This window comes from Schistocerca serialis, chromosome 5 (assembly GCF_023864345.2).
Source record: "Schistocerca serialis cubense isolate TAMUIC-IGC-003099 chromosome 5, iqSchSeri2.2, whole genome shotgun sequence".
Taxonomy (NCBI): Eukaryota; Metazoa; Arthropoda; class Insecta; order Orthoptera; family Acrididae; genus Schistocerca; species Schistocerca serialis.
In genome coordinates, this window is record NC_064642.1 from 669592198 (window position 1) to 669614118 (window position 21921).

Consider the following 21921-nt stretch of genomic DNA (forward strand, 5'->3'; position numbering starts at 1 on the left):
AACTTATCTTCTTTTTTTTTTTTTTTTTGTAAAAATAACTAAAAGGTATACGAAATGGTTGTACAGGTATATTAGATAAAACTTTACTGTCGTATTTCCGTACTCGTGTTATTACACATATAGCGCGATGCCTTATTATTAATGACACGAGAAAAAATTGTTATTAATGTTTACTATCAGCCATTTCCGTGGCACTTTCTTAATAAGCTATTTATTTTCTAATTTGTATGATAATTTTTTGCATTTATAGGGGCAATATTATTCGGAAATCAGAATACTTTCTCAATTTTATGAATATAAATAAATTACACGCAAAAAGAGATGTATTGTTTTTTTAAATTCTCTTGTGAAATGTGGGATCTGACACTTAACATTTGACACTTCCACTCTTGTAATGTTGAACGATGCTTCTGGTGGGTTTGGTATGAGAAAAACAGTGTTTTACGAGTGGTATATATCTTTCGAACAAAGCAGTCAAGACGTTGGAGATAGCTAGCGTCATAAATGACCCAACACGTCATCAATCGACAAAAATTGTGTGAAAAGCGAAAGAAATAAATATTGACTGTCGCCAAATTGTTAGGTGTTGGTTACTGACATGTGCAGTATGCACAAATCTAGTGCCAAGTTTTTTAATCCCAGGAGTTACATACCAACGGTGTTGTGATAAACGTTGACATTATCCACAGATAATCACATCCTTCGAATTCAATATGTTAAGGTTTAGTAATGATATATTTCCGGTAACTGTAAATATTTGATAATGAGCTAACGAAGATACTGAAACACTTGAAATTATAATAAATAAGCCAACCTTGGACGGACATGTAGCCACCGCACCAACCTAGGACAGCCCCTATAAAAGTAGCATGAGCCCCAAAACTCCTAGTGCTCGTGCCGCAGGACAATAATTAGAAGTGTTTCAAGAAAGTATTTTGTGAGATTTCTTTTTATTTTATTTTCAATCCTTATTATTGCTTTGAAACTGAGAAGTATACGCTCTAATTTACTATTGTTATTAATAAACCAGTTGTGGTATGTCTGCCTGGGCGTGACTCTTATTGTACCAGACATTAAATCTCAAATAATTTACATCTGTTATTGTTTTTATTACATTATGGTCATTGATCTCTTCAAAGAGCATCGGCCTCATCAGTTTTGTATGAGGAATAAACTACATCCATTTACTGTGGCTCCACTGCTAGTCACTGCAGAAATTTTCAACAGGAAAATATTTCTACATTTAGCCACTGTTTTCCAACGTCACAACTTTGCCATATACAACAGAATCAGCCACTAGAAACCTGGCGGAGCTTAAGATGTTATCTACAGGTCACTTATACTCTGTGTGAACTTTTCTACAGTCACAAGGAACGTGTTCTTATATATTGTGGTAATATCCCTTCATGGAGAAGGTATACCAACTAATAAATGGGAAAATGATTCAAATGGCTTTGAGCACTATGGGACTTAACATCTCAGGTCATCAGTCCCCTAGAACTTAGAACTACTTAAACCTAACTAACCTAAGGACATCACACACATCCATGCCCAAGGCAGGATTCGAACCTGCGACCGTAGCAGTCGCGCGGTTCCTGACTGAAGCGCCTAGAACCGCTAGGCCACAGCGGCCGGCGAGTAAATGGGAAGACACTGTGTATCACCCACTGCACATTTGGAGCAGACATACCTGCAATTGCTCTGGACTGCTGTTCAGAGGGAGACTCTTCTCTCTAGCTACTATTCCCTGGTTACCACATGGTCGATAGGCGTGATTCGATTTGATAAGAAGCTACAACATCTTAACACGCTTCAAACAAACTGAAATTTCTTCTTCTATAATAACCTGTGTCTATGGAACAAATGAAAATATCGAAACAGTACGTACTCTGCTGCAGTTTTACCATTCTACAGCTCGAGCGAGTACGTACTCGAACTTCATTGACAGTTTGCTTACATGTTAATTGTTGTTGTTTCTGCTGTCTAAGAAATTAGTTCATCTTATCTTTGTCCACATCGTTGCCTCGATCATACCTCTTATGGTAAAAGTAAGAATCTTGAAACATGGTTATTTTGATGGATATGTATCGGCAAGTTAAATATTTTACCTTCCCTGCTATTTCAAATCCGGGAATCCATTGCCATAATAGATTAGGAGCAAATTGGTGATGCACTATTATGATGGCATAATAGTACAGGACCAAATGGGTGGTGCACTATTAACAATGTATAAGTGAGGCTATATACACTATGTGATCAAAATTATCCGAACAGCTGGCTGAAAATGACTTACAAATTCGTGGTGCCCTCCATCGGTAATCCTGGAATTCAATATGTTTTGGCCCACCCTTAGCCTAGGCTCAAGTACTCTAACTTTTCTTCACCTAGTGCTACACTGAGCAGATGTATCGTTGTCTGTAGGTGAGGCCTGGCACGAAGTCCGCGTCCCAAAACATCCCAGAGGTGTTTTGTAGGATTCAGGTCAGGACTCTGTGCATGCCAGTCCATTACAAAGATGTTATTGTCCTGTAACCACGCCGCCACAGGCCGTGCATTATGAACAGGTGCTCTATTGCGTTGAAAGACACAGTCGCCGTCCCCGAATTGCTCTTCAACAGTGGGAAGCAAGAAGGTGCTTAAAACATCAATGTAGGCCTGTGCTGTGATAGTGCCACGCGAAACAACAAAAGGTGCAAGATCCCTCCAGGAAAATCATGACCGCACCATAACACCACCGCCTCGGAATTTTAGTGTTGGCACTAAACACGTTGGCAGATGACGTTCACAGGGCATTCGCCATACCCACACCTTGCCATCGAATCGCCACATTGTGTACCGTGATTCGTCACTCCACTGTTCAATCGTCCAATGTTTACGCTCCTTACAACAAGTGAGGCGTCATTTGGCATTTACCGGCGTGATGTGTGGCTTAAGAGCAGCCGCTAGGCCATGAAATGCAAGTTTTCTCACCTCCTGCCTAACTGTCATAGTACTTGCAGTGGATCCTGATGTTGTTTGAAATTCCTGTATAATGGTCTGGATAGATGCCTGCTTATTACACGTTACGACCATCTTCAACTGTCGATGGCCTGTGTCAGTCAACCGACGAGGTCGGCGTGTACACTTTTGTGCTGTACGTGTCCCTTCACTTTTCCACTTCACTATCACATCGGAAACAGTGGACCTAAGGAAGTTTAGGAGTGTGGAACTCTGGGGTACAGATGTATGACGCAAGTGACACCCAATCACCTTACCTCGTTCTAAGTCCGTGAGTTCCGCGTAGCGCCCAATTGTGCTCTTTCACGGGGTCAAATGACTACTAATGTCGCTGATATGGAGTAGCTGGCAGTAGGTGGCAGCACAATGCACCTATTATGAAAAATGTTTGTTTTTGGTGACGTCCGGATACTTACGATCACATAGTGTATGTAGTGCTCCAATAAAACATATGGCACAGTTGTGATTTTAGCAAGTTATTGACTTACTGTGTAACATCGAAAGTGAAAAAGTCAGGGCTTTAACTTTCCACGCCATGTCATCCGAACGTGGTGCGAGTATGGAAGTGCTCCACTAATTCTATGTCCTGACAGATTTCGTAACGTGTTATTATAATTGCGTATTTTGTCTTTATTTACGTCAATTCACATGTAACAAAGTGACTGATAATGCTAAAGCTATTTCTTTATGCGCTCAGTTCATTGTAAATAATCTTATCCTTGAACAACGATGTAGTTTAGAAGCCTAGAATAAAGCTACTCATAGTGAGTCACTCGTTCGCAGTGAGCTCTATTTCTAAAAAGCATGAAACAGACGAGGCGTCAAGATGGCTCAACTATTGTATACGAAAAATGAAGTGCTGCCTTTTGTCGTGCCTACAATAAAAGTCAAATTCAAAAGTGTATTATCAGCAAAAGTAGTATCTGGCTACTTTTATTTTATGTTTGCCTACCGTTATAGACAAAAAGAACTCTCCTAGCTAAGGAGTATGCTAGTATGCTCAGGATAAGTGTTTTCTTTCGTGTATCAAACATTCTCAGCTTTAGAGTCTTTGTTCACTATTCTACGTGTTGCCCCAATATCGGAATATAGGTTCTTATCGAACAATTTCCAGCCCCCAACTGCATTGAGACTACCAGTTCAGACGATGACTATGTTGTTAATGTTGGTGATAATACTAGTAATGCAAATGTTTGCAGTCAAGATAAAGGGAACCAAAGTAATAACATATTTGAACGACTAAAGTAATTTTGTTAATTAATTCACCTTAGCTGCATAACTGTGAGGTTTCAACATACCTAAAAGGTAAATTTAGTGTTAATAATAACAGATCATTAATTTTGCAGTCGTCAAGTAATGGAGAATATGAGTCAACAACAAATGGCAAAAAAATGTAGGAAACAGAAGAGGCTGAAAAGAGAACCAAACGTTTGATCCAGTGGAAAACAGACAGGGATGATCCTTCATATTTGCTCCGTGTTAGAATAAATGAATGCAGAAATATTGGCTGTTAACTGGTACAAACAATCAATTGAGAATACGAAAGATTCGGACTAACAACGATAGATTATTGCAGTCAGATCCAAAATAGTTCGAAAGACGGAAGAAAAATAAATGTACAAAATAACCGAAAGCATTTCACTTATTCCATTCTCCCATGGCAGGGCGGAAATAATAATTCTTTGCTGTGATTTTTATTGTCTCCATTAAGTGTGACAGGAACAATGGTTGGAGACTGTCTTATAAAATGCTATGCTGTGATTTTTGAGTGAGAAAAGTATGACAACAATTGGCCACACTAAGTGTCACGGAGTGATAATAATGGCATATGGCTGTACATCTTGAGTTGGCCTACCATCAATCTACGCTACGGTAGCCAGAAGCAAAAATTCATACCTGAATATTACAGTACCGCCCAATGACTATAAATCCAAATTTGATGAGGAAATTCAAGCCCCCATCTCTTCAAAACACAGGAGAAACTTTCAAGAGTACGCTTTGGGACTCTTTGGACTGAAGAAAGGTTAATAACACAAATTACACGCATTAAGTGGGTGATATGGAAGGAGAAGCTATGGAACCAATAATATCATTAGTAACATTCATACAGGTCAGTGTCTTGTCGCTACGGTTATTTGCCGACGTATGTCACTGTCCAGCTCTGCTTGAAATATTTGCCAGTGCATTGGCTTTTATATGCCTTTTTTTGTCCGTAGACCGCATCAACATTTATTATTGTAATTTTATGTTTATCGTGGTGTACAATGTATTACTTCTAGTGTGTACGTTATTCATCAACCTGGTAAATCTTGTTCTGCTCATATTTGAAAATAATAATAATAAAAATTGCAAGACAGAAGAGAAAAGTTACGAAATAAGCGCAATAAAGATGTAATACAGACAGTACTCCTTACAACTATTACATGTGTCCCAAATTTTTTGTAATAAATCTTACAAGCATTTTTACTCTTATCAAAAATTCACGATCTCAAATCGTCAGAACGGTATGCACACACTTAGAAGTACGTATATGGATAGAAAAAAATATTCTACACACTTTAGTCCGATTTAAAAAGGTGTTATAGTAAATACTGATTTTTAGTTAACTGATTATATTCTGGTTTTACTGACGGGTGTATGGCACGTATATTGCATAGACCTCTTCCTCTCCCCACTCTCTTTACATTTACTCCTACCCCTCTCACTATCTATCTCATCCTCCTACACTACCTGCACATCCTTTTCTTTGTCGTTCGCCTCCTCTCTCCTCTCCGTCCTCTGGCTCCTCCGCATATCGTTATCCATTTTCTACTCCCCATTTCCCTATACATTATTGATCTAACTCTCTTCATTCTCCACTTTTCTTCCTCCCCCTGAGTGCCCGTCTCCACCTCCTCCTCCTCTCTCCCTCCATCCATCTCCTCCTCCAACCGGCCTCGATTCATTTCTCCCCCCTCCCTCTCGCTGTCCATCTCTACCTTCCCTCTCAATCGACCCATCCCTCCTACACCTCCCTTGTTCAGTTTTCTCCTTCCCCTCTATGTCAGCCTCTATCTCCCCCGCCACTCTGTTCATCTCATCTTAATCAATGTTCCCTGCTTCCAGTCTTCATGTGAATTACCTAAATTTGTCATAACCGATAACGACGAAATTGTAGTTTTTCTAGTGTATGAGCTGTAGTCATATAGCTGTAATTATCGCCTAAAAATAAATACATAAAGTAACAAAATAAATTTTTAAGCATAAATGAAACAGTTTAGTGGATTTGTTACTCATTTTTTCACTAAGCGTTTCGATGATTCACACTATAGCTTTCAGCTGGAAAATTCTGTAGTTATAGTGCTGGTGCTAGTGACGAGCACAGGTGACATGTCACTGTAGCATAGGAAGCGCAAGGCTGCTTATTTAGCGTCTTTAGCTGGTGATAAAACTATTTGTGATATCATGTCATATTGTAAACCACTATCAATAATGGATCCAACGTTGCAACCACGACTACAGTGGCATTCTTTTGGAGCTACTTGCGCATCTTTGTTGCCCTGCGACGCCTATATTTTATTATAACTGGTCTGATGAGTAGGACATTATGTAACAAATGAAAATGTTAAACTGAAGTACCAAAGAAACTGGTATAGGTAAGCGTATTCCAATACAGAGTTATGTAAACAGGCAGAATATGGCGCTGCGATCGGCGACGCCAATATAAGCCAACAAACGTCTACTGCAGTTGTTAGATCGGTTACTGCTGCTACAATAGCAGGTTATCAAGCTTTAAATGAGTTTGAACGTAGTGTTATATTCGGCGTACGAGCGATGGAACACAGCATCTCTAATGTAGCGATGAAGTGGAGATTTTCCCGTACGACTATTTCACGAATGTACTGTGAATATCAGTAATCCGGTAAAATGTGAAATCTCCGATATCGCTGCGGCCGGAAAGAGATACTACAAGAACGGGACCAGCAACGACTGGCGAGGCAGAAGTGCAACCCTCCCACAAATTGCTGCAGATTTCAATGCTGGGCCATCAGCGTTAGAACCATTCAAGGAAATATTATTGATAAAGGCTTTCGGAACCACAGGTCCACTCGTGTATCCTTGATGACTACACTACACAAAGCTTTACACCTCGCCTGTGCTCGGCAACACCGACAATGGAGTCTCGTTTCAAATTGTATGATGTGTACGGGTATGGAGACAGCCTCAGGAATCGGTCAGCAGGTGACTGTTCAATCTGGCTGAGGCTCTGTAATGAAGTGGGGTGTGTGCACTTGCAGTGATATGGGACCGCTGATACGTCTACATACGAGTGTCACACGCGAGATGTACATAAGCATCCTGTCTCCTGTATCCATTCATGTCCATTGTGCATTCCGACGGACTCGGGCAGCTCAAGCAGGATAATGCGACACCCCACACGTGCAGAATTGCTACAAAGTGGCTCCAGGGACAATTTTCTGAGTTTAAACTCTTACATTGGCACTAAACTCCCCAGACTTGAACATTATTGAGCATATCTGGGATGCCCTACAATGAGCTATTCAGAAGAGATCGTTCCTCGTACTCTTACCGATTTATGGACACTCAGCAGGCTTGATAGTGTCTATTCTTTCCAGCACTATTTGAGGCATTAATCATCTCCAAGCCACGTCGTGTTGCGACACTTCTGCGTACTCGCGGTTCCCCTACTCGATATTAAGCAGGTGTACCAGTTTTTTTGACTCTTCAGTGTATTTGTCGCTAGAGACGGAATGCGTGAGAAATTTTATCGAAATGGATTTCCCTTGGTGGAGTGAATGGAGATTTTCTGTTGTCTGCTGACTTCTACTACAAGTGCCGCGACTGGTAGTCATCATGTTGGACGTAAGCCTTGCAGCTGCAATTACTCATCTCCGATAACGCTCGCTTCTCTCGAAGTTAATTCGGCCTGTTGGGATATGATTGTTGGCAGACGGTACGACGCAAGCCTAATTCCATCTCTCTTTTCAGGTTATTACGGTGTTTTAAAATTTCAGTGGCCTCTCCAAACTTGCGTTTCACCATACCCGGTTGTCTGACTAAACGCAGGTTTGTTTGAATTTCTTTCCTTTTTTCCCTAACTGTATCTTTCTGGTACCGCTCATGTTCCCGCGAGCGCTTTGCTACTGGTCTGTCTGTTTCAAATGGCTCTAAGAACTATGGGACTTATCATCTGAGGTCATCAGTCCCCTAGACTTAGAACTACGTAAACCTAACTAACCTAAGGACATCACACACATCCATGCTCGAGGCAGGACACGAAACTGCGACCGTACCAGCCGCGTGGTTCCGAACTGAAGCACCTAGAACCGCTCGGCCACAGCGGCCGACTGCCTGTTTCGAGAAAGCATACTTACCACATCACAGTCCTTGTACGCGTCTGCAGCGTGATAAGCTACTGCCTTGTCTTTGATTTAGCCAGGGACATCCTGGGTCTTCTGGGCGCAATAGAAGCCAGGCTAGACAACAATCCGGAAAAGATCTCTAATAGTTAGTCCAGTAACCTATTCAGCATAAGGTAAGGGCGCTGCTGGCTGCAGTTAGTACATATTCGTCTACACCTACATGCACCTGAAAACTCAGCAAATCATATGTAAGGGCCTGGCTGAGGGTTCTTCGAACGAAAGTCGATCTATTTCTCTACCGTTCCCCTCTGTACCAATGGGCGAAAAAAATTTACGCTTAAATCTTTCTGTACGAACTCTGATATGTCGATGTTCTGCCTCCCTGAGTTGTTTTGTTTGTTGTCATAACTGTCTAGATGGGTTTTTCATTGTAACTATTGGCCAAAAACAGCCTTCACTGCCGTTTACTATTAGATGTTACGGTGTGAGCACCAACTAAGCACCGCCCAAATAGTCAGAGACTAGGTGACAAAGTTATTCTGCCCCAGTTGTGGTGGTATTGAGTCTATAAATGTGTAATCTTTCATTATGTCATGTACCCAAGTGTACCATCCGTCGACCACTATACGTCCTCTTCGATGTAAACTTGTCGTCCGAATATTCAAGAAACCTGTGTGGCTTTTTTAAATACGTCAAAGCTGACTGTGATGTCCGCAGGTAAATGTGTTTCTCCTTTTGTGTGTTTGTTTAATCAGTCTCCTCACTAATATGATGCGGCCCGCCACTATTCCTCTCTCGGACGTTTCTTCTTAGAGTAGCACTTGCAACCTATGTCCACAGTTATTTTTTGGATTAATTGAATTCTCTGTCTTCCTCTACAGTTTTTACCCTCTACAGCTCCCTCTAGTACCATGAAAGTTATTCCCTGACATATTAACAGATGACCTATCATTCTTTTCCCTCTTATTGTCAGTGTTTTCCATGTATTCCTTTCCTCGGCGACTCTGCGGAGAACATCCTCATTGCATAGCTTATCAATCTACCTAATATCGAACATGTGCTTGTAGCACCAAATCTCTGTAGCACCACGTCTGAAATGCTCCTGTTCTGTTTCGGGTTTTCCACTGCCCATGTCTCACTACCATACAATACTGTGCCCCAAATGAACATTGTCATAAATTTCTTCCTCAAATTAAGACCTATGTTTGATACTAGTAGACTTCTCTTCTCCAGGAATGCCCTTTTTTGAAAAAGTAGTTTGGTGTTATGTCCTCCTTGCTCCATCCGTCATGGGTTATTTTGCTGCCTATGTAGCAGAATTCCTTGACTTCGTGATCACCAATTATGATGTTAAGTTGGTCCCTGTTCTCGTTTCTGCTAAGTCTCATTACTTTCGCCTTTCTTCAATTTACTCTCAATCGACGATCTGCACGCACTAGACTGTTCGTTCTATTCAAAAGGACCTGTAATCCTTCTTCACTTTCACTGATAGCAATGACATCAGTGAATTTTAACAATGATATCCTTTCACCTTGAATTTTAGTCCCACTCTTGAATCTTTCTTTTATTTCTGTCCTTGCTGCTTCGACGTGTAGATTGAACAGCAGGGCGAAAGGCTATATGCCTGTCTTACATCCTTTTTAATCCGCTCACACCATTGTTGCTCCTCCACTCTTAATACTTGTTCAGATTGTGTATTACCCGTCTTTCCCTATAGCTTACCACTATTTTTCTCAGGATTTTGAACATCTTGCACCATTTCACATCGTCGAACACTTTTACCAAGCTGACAGGTTCTAAGAAGGTGTCTTCATGTTTATTTCGGTCTTGCTTCTATTCAACTGCAATGTGAAAATTGCCTCTCTGGTGCCTTTACCTCTTCTAAAGCCAAACTGATTCCTATTGTGTGTTACCCGTCTGTCCCTATAGCTTACCACTATTTTCCTCAGGCTTCCGAACATCTTGCATCATTTCACATTGCCGAACACTATTCCCAGGCTGACAGTTTCTAAGAAGGTGTCTTTATTTTTTTTTCGGTCTTGCTCCCATTGTCATCCGCAACGTGAAAATTTCCTCTCTGGTGCCTTTACCTCTTTTAAAGCCAAACTGATCATCATCTAACGGATCGTCACTCTTTCTTCAATTCTTGTGTATACTATTATCAATAAGCTGGATGCAGGAACTGTTGAGCTGATTGTGCGATGGCTCTTGTGCAGCAGTTTTCTCGCACTTATCTTCTCTTACAATCTTGGGATTGTGTGGAACACAAACGTGATTAATAGTTTTGTATCCACTTCCCCCCCCCCCCCTTCAGTTGTTTTACAAATTCCCATGGAGTGTTATCGATCGTTTCTGCCTTATTTTATTTAAAATCTTCCAAAATATACAAGTACACCTAAATTTTCAAACTAGGCATCCTCAAAAACAGTTGAGAGCTGTGTCGTTCTATTTATACATGTTGTAGCCGTGTCCTACACACCCTTTCAGTACGAATCAAATCGGTGAACGAGATTCGTAAGGTCCCCTTCTAAAAGAGAGATATGTCCCATTTGAGGTTAGTTTCGCCTTTGTTTTTGTTTCAAAATCATTAGTGTTTGTTTTACCAAACTGGTTTGTTATCTATATCAGCTCTAAGTAATTACTATCTATTAACGTTCATGGCTGTGTAAGGTATAATCAATGATTGATGAAAAAATTAGAAAATAAGTCTGCAATTCCAAATTTGGCATAAAAGACAAGCGACTATATCTTACGTGATTGTATGTTTCGTTTCTGGTCACAGTGCTGCCGTAAAAGGAGCTACTGTAGACGAAGCGCATAAGTGCCGTAGCTTACCTCCTGTAATCAGCTTCATGGCGTAAGGTAGGTCAATGCAAAGCAAAAACTTCGAGGCTGCACTGTGGATGACGTGGGAGCTATATAATTATAAATGTGGGACGCACCTGCAACTGTGACGCGCGGGCAGCAGTAGGTGTCGAACAGTGACGCCAGAGAGGGCAGCGTGGGGCGTGCGGGCGCCCGGCGGCCAGCCCACGCACGCCGCCCGCGCGTCACGCCTGGCTGCGACGTCAGAAGCGTTAACACGCCCCACTGGACGCGCGCCCCAAAACACTATGCGCCGCTCCGACGGACTGACCGCCCACCCGCCGTCGGCTCGCAGCCGCTGTGGCCCCGCTACGTGGCAGGACCTCGCTCTCAGCCTGCTGACCGCCTCTACTCTGTTATCACCAACTGCCTAAGCAGATTAATACTTTGTACCAGAAAATTCATACTTTCTGCCAGCATTGTTCCACAGTTCATAAATAAATAAAGTCATTATTAAGGATATTCGGAAAAGGAAAATAGAAAAATTTCGTTTCTTTTTACGAATGTAGTAAATACTTACCATTTTTAAACGACGTATGTCCTTTGTATTTACCTTTTCTATACTTATTTTTAATTTATCTTCTAAAAGTTTGAGATCTTAGATTTGTCAAAACATTTTTTTCTGAAAAAAAAAAAAATCATTCAATATCATTCCACAGATACAGTGACACCACAAACTATTGGCACACCTTCCATTATATATACAATACAAACAAATACATGTCTTGCCAAGACACTGCTATACTTTTTTAAATATATATATTTAAATATAATATAATATACAATTCTAAATGTACATAAAGTTCTTCTAGTATGGTTGGTTTGCCAGAGCAAAAATATTAGTTTATAAAAAGAATTCACTTGCCCTACACAACAAAAAAGTATTTGCACACCAAATAGAAATGAAGTTAAAGTCTCTGATTCACAGAACTCAATTCTAGTAGCCTGTGTGAATACCGTTCGCGTTGATGGCCGCTTGTAGACGTCTTGGAATTGTGTAAACGAAGCTGAGAGTTATGATAACTTTTGTTATGTCTTAACCACACCTTCATTTTTCCAATAACCTTATACGTTTTGATTTTACCTCATTTTCACGAGACAAGTGTCTCGTGATCGATAATGTTGACGTGAAACAATGTATCTAACTAATGAAGAATTTTATATGACTGACATAACACTACCTTCGAAACGCCTAAGGTTGTTGGAAAAATAAAAGTGTGGTTAAGACATAAGAAAAGTTATCAAAACTGTCAGCTTGGCTTACACAAGAAAGTTATCATAAGTGCATCCAAATGCCCGCATCGTCTCACGGCATTTTCATGCAAATTTCAAGCTGAGAGTAATATCTGGTGGGATCTTAGACCACCGGCCGCTATGGCGAAGCGGTTCTAGGCGCTTCAGTCTGCAACCGCGCCGCTGCTACGGCCGCAGGTTCGAATCCTGCCTCGGACATGGATGTGTGTTATGCCCTTAGGTTAGTTAGGTTTAAGTAGTTCTAAGTCTAGGGGACTGATGACCTCCGATGTTAAGTCCCATAATGTTTTGAGCCATTGGAACCATTTCATCTTATACCATTCCGCTAGCAACACCGTCTGAAACTCCCACTTCACTGTAGAAAAACGTTTTCGAAATTTTATATCGAAGTGTGACCAAAGATGCCGCATGGGGTTAAGATCAGGGCTGTATGGTGGAGTGATAACCCTTCCTGGAGCATTATGTAATATCCACTCCTGACTTCACAGAGCCGTATGTTTAGGGTCGTTGTCATGTTGAAATTAAAAGACGTCTTCAGGATCTAGTTTCTGTGCACTCCTAAGTAAATGGCCTAGTAACATATCGAGATATTTACACTGATCTCTGAAACATTTATTAATTCCCAATTCACCAAAACTAGCCGCTGCAGTGCATCCCCGAACCATCATGGTTCCTACCACATGTTTTAGTGTAGGTATGACATGTAGTGACTGGAGCTCTGGTTTGCGCAACACTTTTCGCTATTCATCAGATCGAAACAAGTTTTCTTGGATTCGGCAGAAGACGGCTAGGTATTCCAAAATACAATGGATTTATTGACATAATCTTTGTTGAACAGAAAGCGTTCTTGTCGGTTTACTTCAGAAATAAATGGTTTCTTTCTGCGAGATCTGCCATGAATATCAGCTTCGTTCGGAACGTCCATAATAGTTCGAACACTGTGCTGTTTGTTGGAAGTTGACGGAATGTGCCATGAAAGGACCCTGGGCTTCTAAAGAGCTCTATTTGTGCATGACGAACTATATTTCGACGCTCCCTACATGTAAGAAACTTGGGCGTCCCAATCTGCGTTTATTGACTGTTATACCAGTCTCCTGTATCTTCTTGATTTTCTCCGCACTATTCTATGGTTAACAGAAAGTTCTTTACCAACCTCACGGTAACTTTTACCCTGCTAATGCAATAAAGCTACCTTATTGCGGAACGACACGGAATGCTCTTTCCCCTTCGGACTTACCGTGACAAGTGAATGCTCCTTACACTGGCCGTCAGGCAAGTGACTGTACTGTTTGCCAACTCCGATGGCACAGATCTGCTATGTGCAACGCTGTTTGTCAACCACAACAACAAACAAAGTGCAATGTGTCAGTAACGTTTGACCAGGAAAAACACTCATTTTCCTAGATGCCCCTACAGGAAGGTGTAAAATGAATGTGCGCAACGGAGATTAATAAGCGCTAAATTGAAGATCTGGCCATGTCTGACTACCCCCTGAAGCAGATCTTAGAATCTCTTAATTCTATAAATTACAATCTAAACGTAAATGAATGATGAAGGCAACTAATCCTACTAAATGATAAATGTTGTTCTTTCTTATATAATTATTGTAGATTAAAAAAACCTTTATATTACAAAGTTAACATTTGCTAAGTAAATTTACTAATCAATTGCCCAACTCTTCCCCTTATTATGACTGCGCGATCTAATATAAATAACGCGAAATTACTGACATCATCCACGTACCAAACACTAGAAGACACTACTTTCAAAGATGATCTACGGTGGTGTGGAACCTCAGTGGATTTAAACTAACGTGATCACAGCTGTTTAGCTTTTATAGACCTCATAAGCCGACGCAATTTGCGATATCACCGTATGAACTGCGTCCGGTGCGTTGAAGTGATGGTCCTCGTACTCGTCTGCGACGATGGAAGAACTCCAGCCACAAATAAACTCTTTCAGACACTAGGACGGCAGAAGGTGGTCCTCTGACTAATGTACTCTAATACTGTCTTCTCCTCTCTGTGTTCGACAGACGAGAGACGCGAACTCCCAGCCACAAGGATGGAGTTCAGATAACGTCTCGACGTAAGTATAGGCAGTGGAAGTACTCTCAATTACTGAACGCTGCGTACTCAACGACGACTTCCGACCCGGACGTGAAGTCGAGAATCGTATAGGTTAGCAACAGTGCAGTGCCTAACTGTTCTAACTATAAACTCTCCTGAGAGCAAAGACAGCAAATCCGTCTGCACCAACAAAGCTGGTATCACGTGACCCTCACACACGGGCGCTCACAATGGGAGACCACGTCTCTCCATCGCTGGCTTTCCAGCAAGGCTCAGCTCCCCACCACAGTAATTCCGAGAACGAATCATATTCCCGAAACCACGGAATATTCTCCCTCTCAACACATTCTCCCCAACGCCGACCTACCATATTTTAGTCTTTTGTCCTCCAGCGTGGAATGTTTGTGAAGAAAAAAACCTATACTCGTACAACTGTACACTTCTGAGAAGAACTCCTTGGATATAACGCAGCCTGCGTGGTTTCCCAGGTGCCGCTTCTTCGTTCCTCTCACCTGCGTCAAAACTTTGCCGAGTTCAGAAGTATTATCTAGTTATCCCTCCGCCTCTACTACAATAGCGGCCGCCCGTCACCCTATTGTGCTCCAGAGCTCAGGTGCCACGATATCTGTCTAGCTACTTCCTATGTTTAAGCAGGACCAACACCTGTGCGGGCCTTCCACCCAGAGCTTGAGTTCTGCCTGCCATTTCATCTCCACTAGCCTTTCAACCTTTACTACTATAGGCAATCATAATGCCAGTCTCCTTTAAATACTCGTATATACTATGTACAACTTATCAAATGATGTCTAATTGTGGTTATAGATCGCGCGAAGTATGTGGTTGAGTGCATGTAAGGTGTGAAATTATAGCCTTTTTACAATTTAATTGACTACATGTACTTCAGTTCTGGTGGGAATATACTTTAAAATACAAATTATTTCCTTTATTGAGTCAGGTATACATATAAATTTTCCTAGTGTTCATACATTTTGAATTAGACTCGAAATGGTGTCTGTGCGAATACTTTTTGGTGCCCCTCTATGATAGGGAAACATATCCTAATAGTTGGCTTACATATTTCTACAAGAAACTGGTTTCGTTTGAGACGGATAATTATGAGAAAAGCACAATATTTTCGTTAGTACTGTGCAGAGATGGTGTATTATAGAAATCGGGCCGCGCGTGGTAACCGTGTTGTGTAGGGAACTTTGCCACGGTCCGCGCGGCTGCCGACTTCAGAGGTTCGAGTCTCCCCCTTCGGCATGGGTGTGTATGTTGTCCATAGCGTAAGTTAGTTTAAGTTGGATTAAGTAGTGTGTAAGCCTATGAACCGATGACCTCAGCAGTTTGGTACAACAGGAACTTACCACATATTCCAAATTTCCAGAAATCAGGTTTTCATAAAGAAGAAATTTCCATGACGGTGCGTAATTAAACAGAATATTGAAAGTTTATTGTTATAATGTGGACAAGTACTAGCAGTTGTGAGATTGTGATTGAGCAGACATCATCTTCGACTTCCGTTTGCAAGAAAAGGTAATGGATCATAGGGTGCAATTCTTGTACAAATGACCTTGCCCACATCCTCAGCCTGTGTACGACCACGAAGCCATTTCTTCTATGATTGAGTACCACGAAAATCCATAAACATTGGGTTTATAATGCCCATTACAGCGATGTTCAAGCGTGGTTTTGTATATGAATGTTGTATGATCCCCTCACCTTCTCACTAAAATTCCAGAAGTGTCTCAGTTAAGTTATGGACTCTATTGAAGAGGGCATAAGAGTCATTCAGTACGACTGGGCGTGCTTTTCCAATCGAGACTTAGAGAGATTAAGGTAACCCATTCATGGATTATCTTAATAAGTTGTAAGGATTTTCTCATTCCTGTTTTCCAGCAAAACTCTCATAGCTGATGTCCCATGCTGAAGCAGTAACATCGCCATCAGATTCTCTTGAAACTGCTATTTTATTTTCTTCAATGTCTATGTGAGGAAACCAGGAATCGATATTAGTTGAAACAATGTTCTTGTGTGTAGTTACGATGTGTTTATTTACGAAAACACTGCCATCTGAAAATAATGAAACAATTCGTGAACTGTAAAACTATTTTCTGAGAGCATTGTCGTACAACAGAACTAGATCTAAAAGAATCATATAGGTGACCCATGTCTATGGCACGCAGTGTAGATCTTGCAGTTCCAATCATGAAACATCTTGCTTTTTGTACAACTTCATTACCTTAAACATTATCTATATGTTTGGAAGACGACGAAAATGACACCTTCGTCGACTTTCACGTTATCGATGTACAGAGTGTTCCTTTAAATATATTAAAGATTATCCGGTAGTGATTGACAATATACGTGAAGTACATGTAGGAGTTTTATTTCTTGAGTATGAAGCTTTTACTGAGCTGGCAATTTTGCAGACAGACAGCAGATCAAAGCGGGCGGAAGGACACCATTAACTTAATGCATGTTCTAAAAGGTGACGCTGACACCAGGTCGCACAGCGTTCGCCGAAGGCTGTTGTGCGGGATGAAGCGGTGCCCATCAACACAATGTGGACAGCGGGTAATGTACAGCCAACGAACGGCTGTACACGAGTCGTTGGAATCCTGCAAAAGATGACTGCCGCTCTCACTTTCCTAGAACGTTTTTCCGCGATGATAGTAAAGATCCTAGAAGATGGGCAACAATGAGCCTTGAGTGGAGAATGAATGGAAGACGGCGCCAGCCTACTGATAGAAGAGCATTATACCAGTGGACTCTACGTAGGCTCTGTGAAAGCTACAGGTATTAATGGCTCTATGGTCTCGACAGAACATCGGAGGCAAGGTCTGAGGATTCTATAAGTGTGAGTCTGCAATTTTCTCGCCTCAGAAATAGAAGTATATGGCCCCATATAGCAGATAAGAATCTTACGAGGATCGTAGGAAACAACATGCCTACACACTACACTGAGCCAACGACAGGACAGAGCCAAAACACATATCTTTCCCTACCTGTACGTCTCTGGGCTCGAAGATACGGAAATTTCGTTGGTCAGCTTGGTCTGGTGTAGTAGTTTTGGAAAATTATTGAGAAGTTGGAGGGCACCCCAAGAGAATTGACACTTGTCATTGGTTGACTGCTAGTGAGATGCTAGGATTGGCTGTCAAAGAAGGGGTGAATGTTACGAGGGAATACAGGAGGAAATAAAGGAACTTCGACCAATGCTAGTGAGAGAATCACTTTGAATTCTGCTCGCAGATGCAGTCATTTTATTTTGCAGCTCCAACTGGAGCAGAATCTAAGTTTGTTAAGTAGTTTTTCTGGATTCGCAGGAATTGTCAGACACAGCACCCCTGGAGGACAACACAACGATACTATTAAAAAAAATGGTGAGATTTCCACTTGGTGTCGGCATGCATAGGACCCAATTTACTCAGTAACCCTTAGAATCTTTATGAGCAGGAGGAAGACGCCCCTGTGGCACGCCAAATTTTAGACCTCAAATTTTGGCAATCACTGTCGTCAGATCGCAGAAACACATCAGTGTGCTGTGCTGATAATGTAGTGAACTGTCTATCGGTTAGTTTTCTTGAATCTCCGTCGACCTTAGTTGCTTCTAACTGTTTTCTGTCCGTGTGGTAATTTGTCAGTGAACAGGATGTGGAGAAACATGTTTATTTTACACTTCAGTGCAGTTGCTGCACTCATTTTGTGTGGGCGTTTATAATAAACAAATAGATTTTTTGGTAACTTTGACTATCATTAAATACGTATCTCACCTGGTCACAAAAATTAAGTTACAGCGTCGTTATTCCACCATCTTTTTGAAGTCTATATGGCCATAATTTACTGTTAATAAAAGATCACTGTGTAAAAATCGATAGTTTACTGTATTCGTTGGGCGTCTACATACCGATGTACGTCAATAACCTATAGGGTTAGGTGGTGTGGTAGTACATGTTTATTGAAAGAACTGCTGTGTTGCGTCGAAATATCGATGTAAGAAAAGGAGTATGGCCAGTAGCGTTCTCCGAATATCTGTAGTGGAAATTGTGGCTTTTATTAATAAATATTTATTAAACCTGACTATTCGCTTCGCGCCAGAATGGCTATGGTTCTCCTACATACTGTTTCGCTAGTGTAACTTTCTTTTTCACAGATAGCCACGGCACAACACCGCACTGTCTACTGGGCACGCCAGATGGTCCAGCGGCTACTTCAGACAGCTTGGGAACTGTACTCTTATTCCCGTCTGTGCGTTCTGCATTGCTGTTTGAGACTGCTGGACGTTATCGGCATCTGCAGACGTGATATAAGAAGTAAATCTGGAAAATGAGGTAGTGAAATGTAATCTGTAAGTTAGTGGTACCTTACAACGTATTGTTATCCACATATCTGTTTTATTTAAAGTAAAGGTCTGGTTCCTCTGCAAACAATCGATTTAAAGGTTCAAAATTATTTGACATCGGATATTATACGCTGTACTGTGGAGCTTAGGACACTATTTCTTACACATCACAGGAATTGTTATTTGCAGCTGCCAGTCCATAGCCGAGTTGACTAACATAAACACGTGTGGTGGTACTTGAGAAAGCGGGTTCGAGTCCTGGTGGCTGAAAATTTTCAGTGTCAGTTTTTGGTAGGCAGCGGGGGTGGGTGGGGGGGAGAAGGGACGGAGGAGTAAGGTTCCCGATTACCAAACTTTGCAACAATATCCTGGTTTTAATTCCAAGCCTCTCTACAGTGTTTCACGAAGTGAGGACATGTGACGCACTGAATGGAGAAATAACACAGAGCTGTGGCTCTCCTGTTATACTTCATTTACTTGACTACTTTGCAGTTTAAAAATTCGTTATATTGTCATCCTTCGAATTTTTGTTCTTTTAATTTAACTGTAGTTTCATTCGATTATTTCTGTTGTAATGCCTGAAACTGACAATGTCACTGTCCACGTCCGTTAGGCAGCGCCTCTTGTATCCTGTTTTCGTGGTAGCAATGTAAGCCTCTGGACCGAGTAGTCTGTTCTTCACTACAAGGTATACGTACCAAACGCTGGAAGTTTTGTGGCGGCGTTCATAGCGACAAACAATTCGCTGTAGAAACGGCTTACGAAGTCACCGCCACACTTTTAATAGCGGGCCGACCGGTCCGCTGGAACAGTGAACAGAAAGATGAAAACCCAAACACTCTGATTAAATAAAAGTCGGTACTTATCTTTATTAACGAAGATACAGAAACAGTAGTGAACTCCGTGTCTACAGAGATCTGTCTAGTTCGAGTCGGAGCGGCTAGGTCAGCGTCGGCTGACGACAAACAACAACTCTGCTGCGATGAACACACAACTGACTAGCAAGTACACAATTCGGTGGCGAGTATACAACTGAGCGGCGAATCCAGAACTGTCCTAGCGCTCGCGACTCCAGCGCTTCAGAAGCCAGAAGCCAGCGGTGGCGCGCGCGCAGACTTGCGGCGATTTCCTGTCTCGCTGGCGCTGCTTATGCGGAGGGCGTCCGGACTTTGACGCTGCCAACCTTTTGGCAGCGGGCTCGGGTGGCATTACTGGCTAGGATATAACAGGAACATTTTAAATTTAAATTTTTGACTTGAGCATGTCTGCTCGTAATTGCCTGCTCACAATGTACCCTTACGTAAGTAACCACTATATTACATTTTCATCCTTGTTAATGTTTCTGTTCAAACTTATTTTTCTACGTATTTTATAGTGTTGTTAAAATTTCATTCTGATGAAGACATTCTTACTGGTGTAGAAACCTATGAAAATGTATTAAAAATTATTTGCAACCTGTTGGCTGTGGTGTTTCTCCGTTGAAACTCGTAAGAGACTCGTATGCGGTTGCTGAGGGACAGCCGTCTGCAAAACAGTAACATGTGACACTGTTGATGGTGATACGTTCGTCTGATGTTAAGCTCGTCGGTTCCCTCGATGCGATTTCAGAGGAGTAGGATGTGTGCCGCCACCGAGTTTCTCTTTCTTGGCTCATCACCATTATAAAATGTAAACATTACACTACAGTATATACGTGTCCAACACACCCACCTGCACTCTACAATAACATTCGACACGATGGTTGCATATCCGGATGGAAAGTTCGCCGAGGAAGTATTCCGTTTCCGACAGGCAGCTCAACCCATCTCGTATGACATCCTAATCAACAATCCCACATTAGATTTCAATTTTCCTTTATCAAGAGTCATGTCTTGTGAGAAATACATGATCAGCGCTATATTATTGATAGGCCAGAGAGGAAGCGGAATGCTGAGAGGAAAAACAACTTAGAGAGGTTCGATAACTGAAGAAAACTCGCGAGCAAAGATGGCTAAAAAAAAAAAGCATTTTGTTAGATGAAGATCAGTTTGGCTTTAGGAAATTTAGGGCACCAGAGAGGCAGTTCTGACTTTGCAATGGATAATGGAAGCAAGATCGATGAAAAATCAAGACACATTCACTGGATTTGTCGACCTGTGAAAGCATATGATAATATCAAATGGTGGAAGATATTCGAAATTCTGTAAAATACAAGGGTAAGCTTTAGGGAAAGACAGGTAACATTCAGTATGCACAAGAACCAAGAGCAAACAATACAACTGGAAGACCTAGGGAGACTGGTGACTTACCAGACTTTCGAAAAAATATCATCAATACAGTTCCGAAGAGAGAGCAATGGCAGGTAAGTGCGAAAGCTATCGCACAATCAGCTTAACTACTGATGCATCACAACTTATGAAAAGAATAATATACAGAAGATAGGGAAAAAAGTGACGATCATTTAGATGGCGATCAGTTAGGCTTGAGGAAAGATAAAAGCACCAGATAGGCAGTTCTCACCTTGCGCTTGATAATGGAAGTAAACACTGCAGTCGTACCCATAGGAAAGCTTTCGACTGTGTAAAATAATTCAAGACATTCGAAATTTTGTGAAAAATTGTATTAATCAGTAGGGAAGGATGGGTAATATACAGTTTGTAGGAGAACCAAGAGAGAAAAAGGAAGACAAATATCGTAATGCTTCGATGAAACATGTTGTAAAATATTGATGTAGTCTTTCGCCCATATTGTTTAATCTATACATCGAAGAAGCAATGACGTTAGTAAAAGGAAGGTTCAAGATTGGGATTAAAAGTCAGTGTGAAATCATATCAATAATATTCGCTGACATCATTACTAAGATCAACGATAGTGGAGAAGAGTTACAGTCATGTTGAACAGAATAAACAGTCTAATGTGTACAGAATATGGTCCGAGGGTAAATCGAAGAAGACGAAAGAAATGAGAAGTAGCAGAAATTAGAAGATCGAGATACTTAACTTCAATATTTGGGATCACGAAGTAGACTAAGTTAAAGAATTGTGCTGTC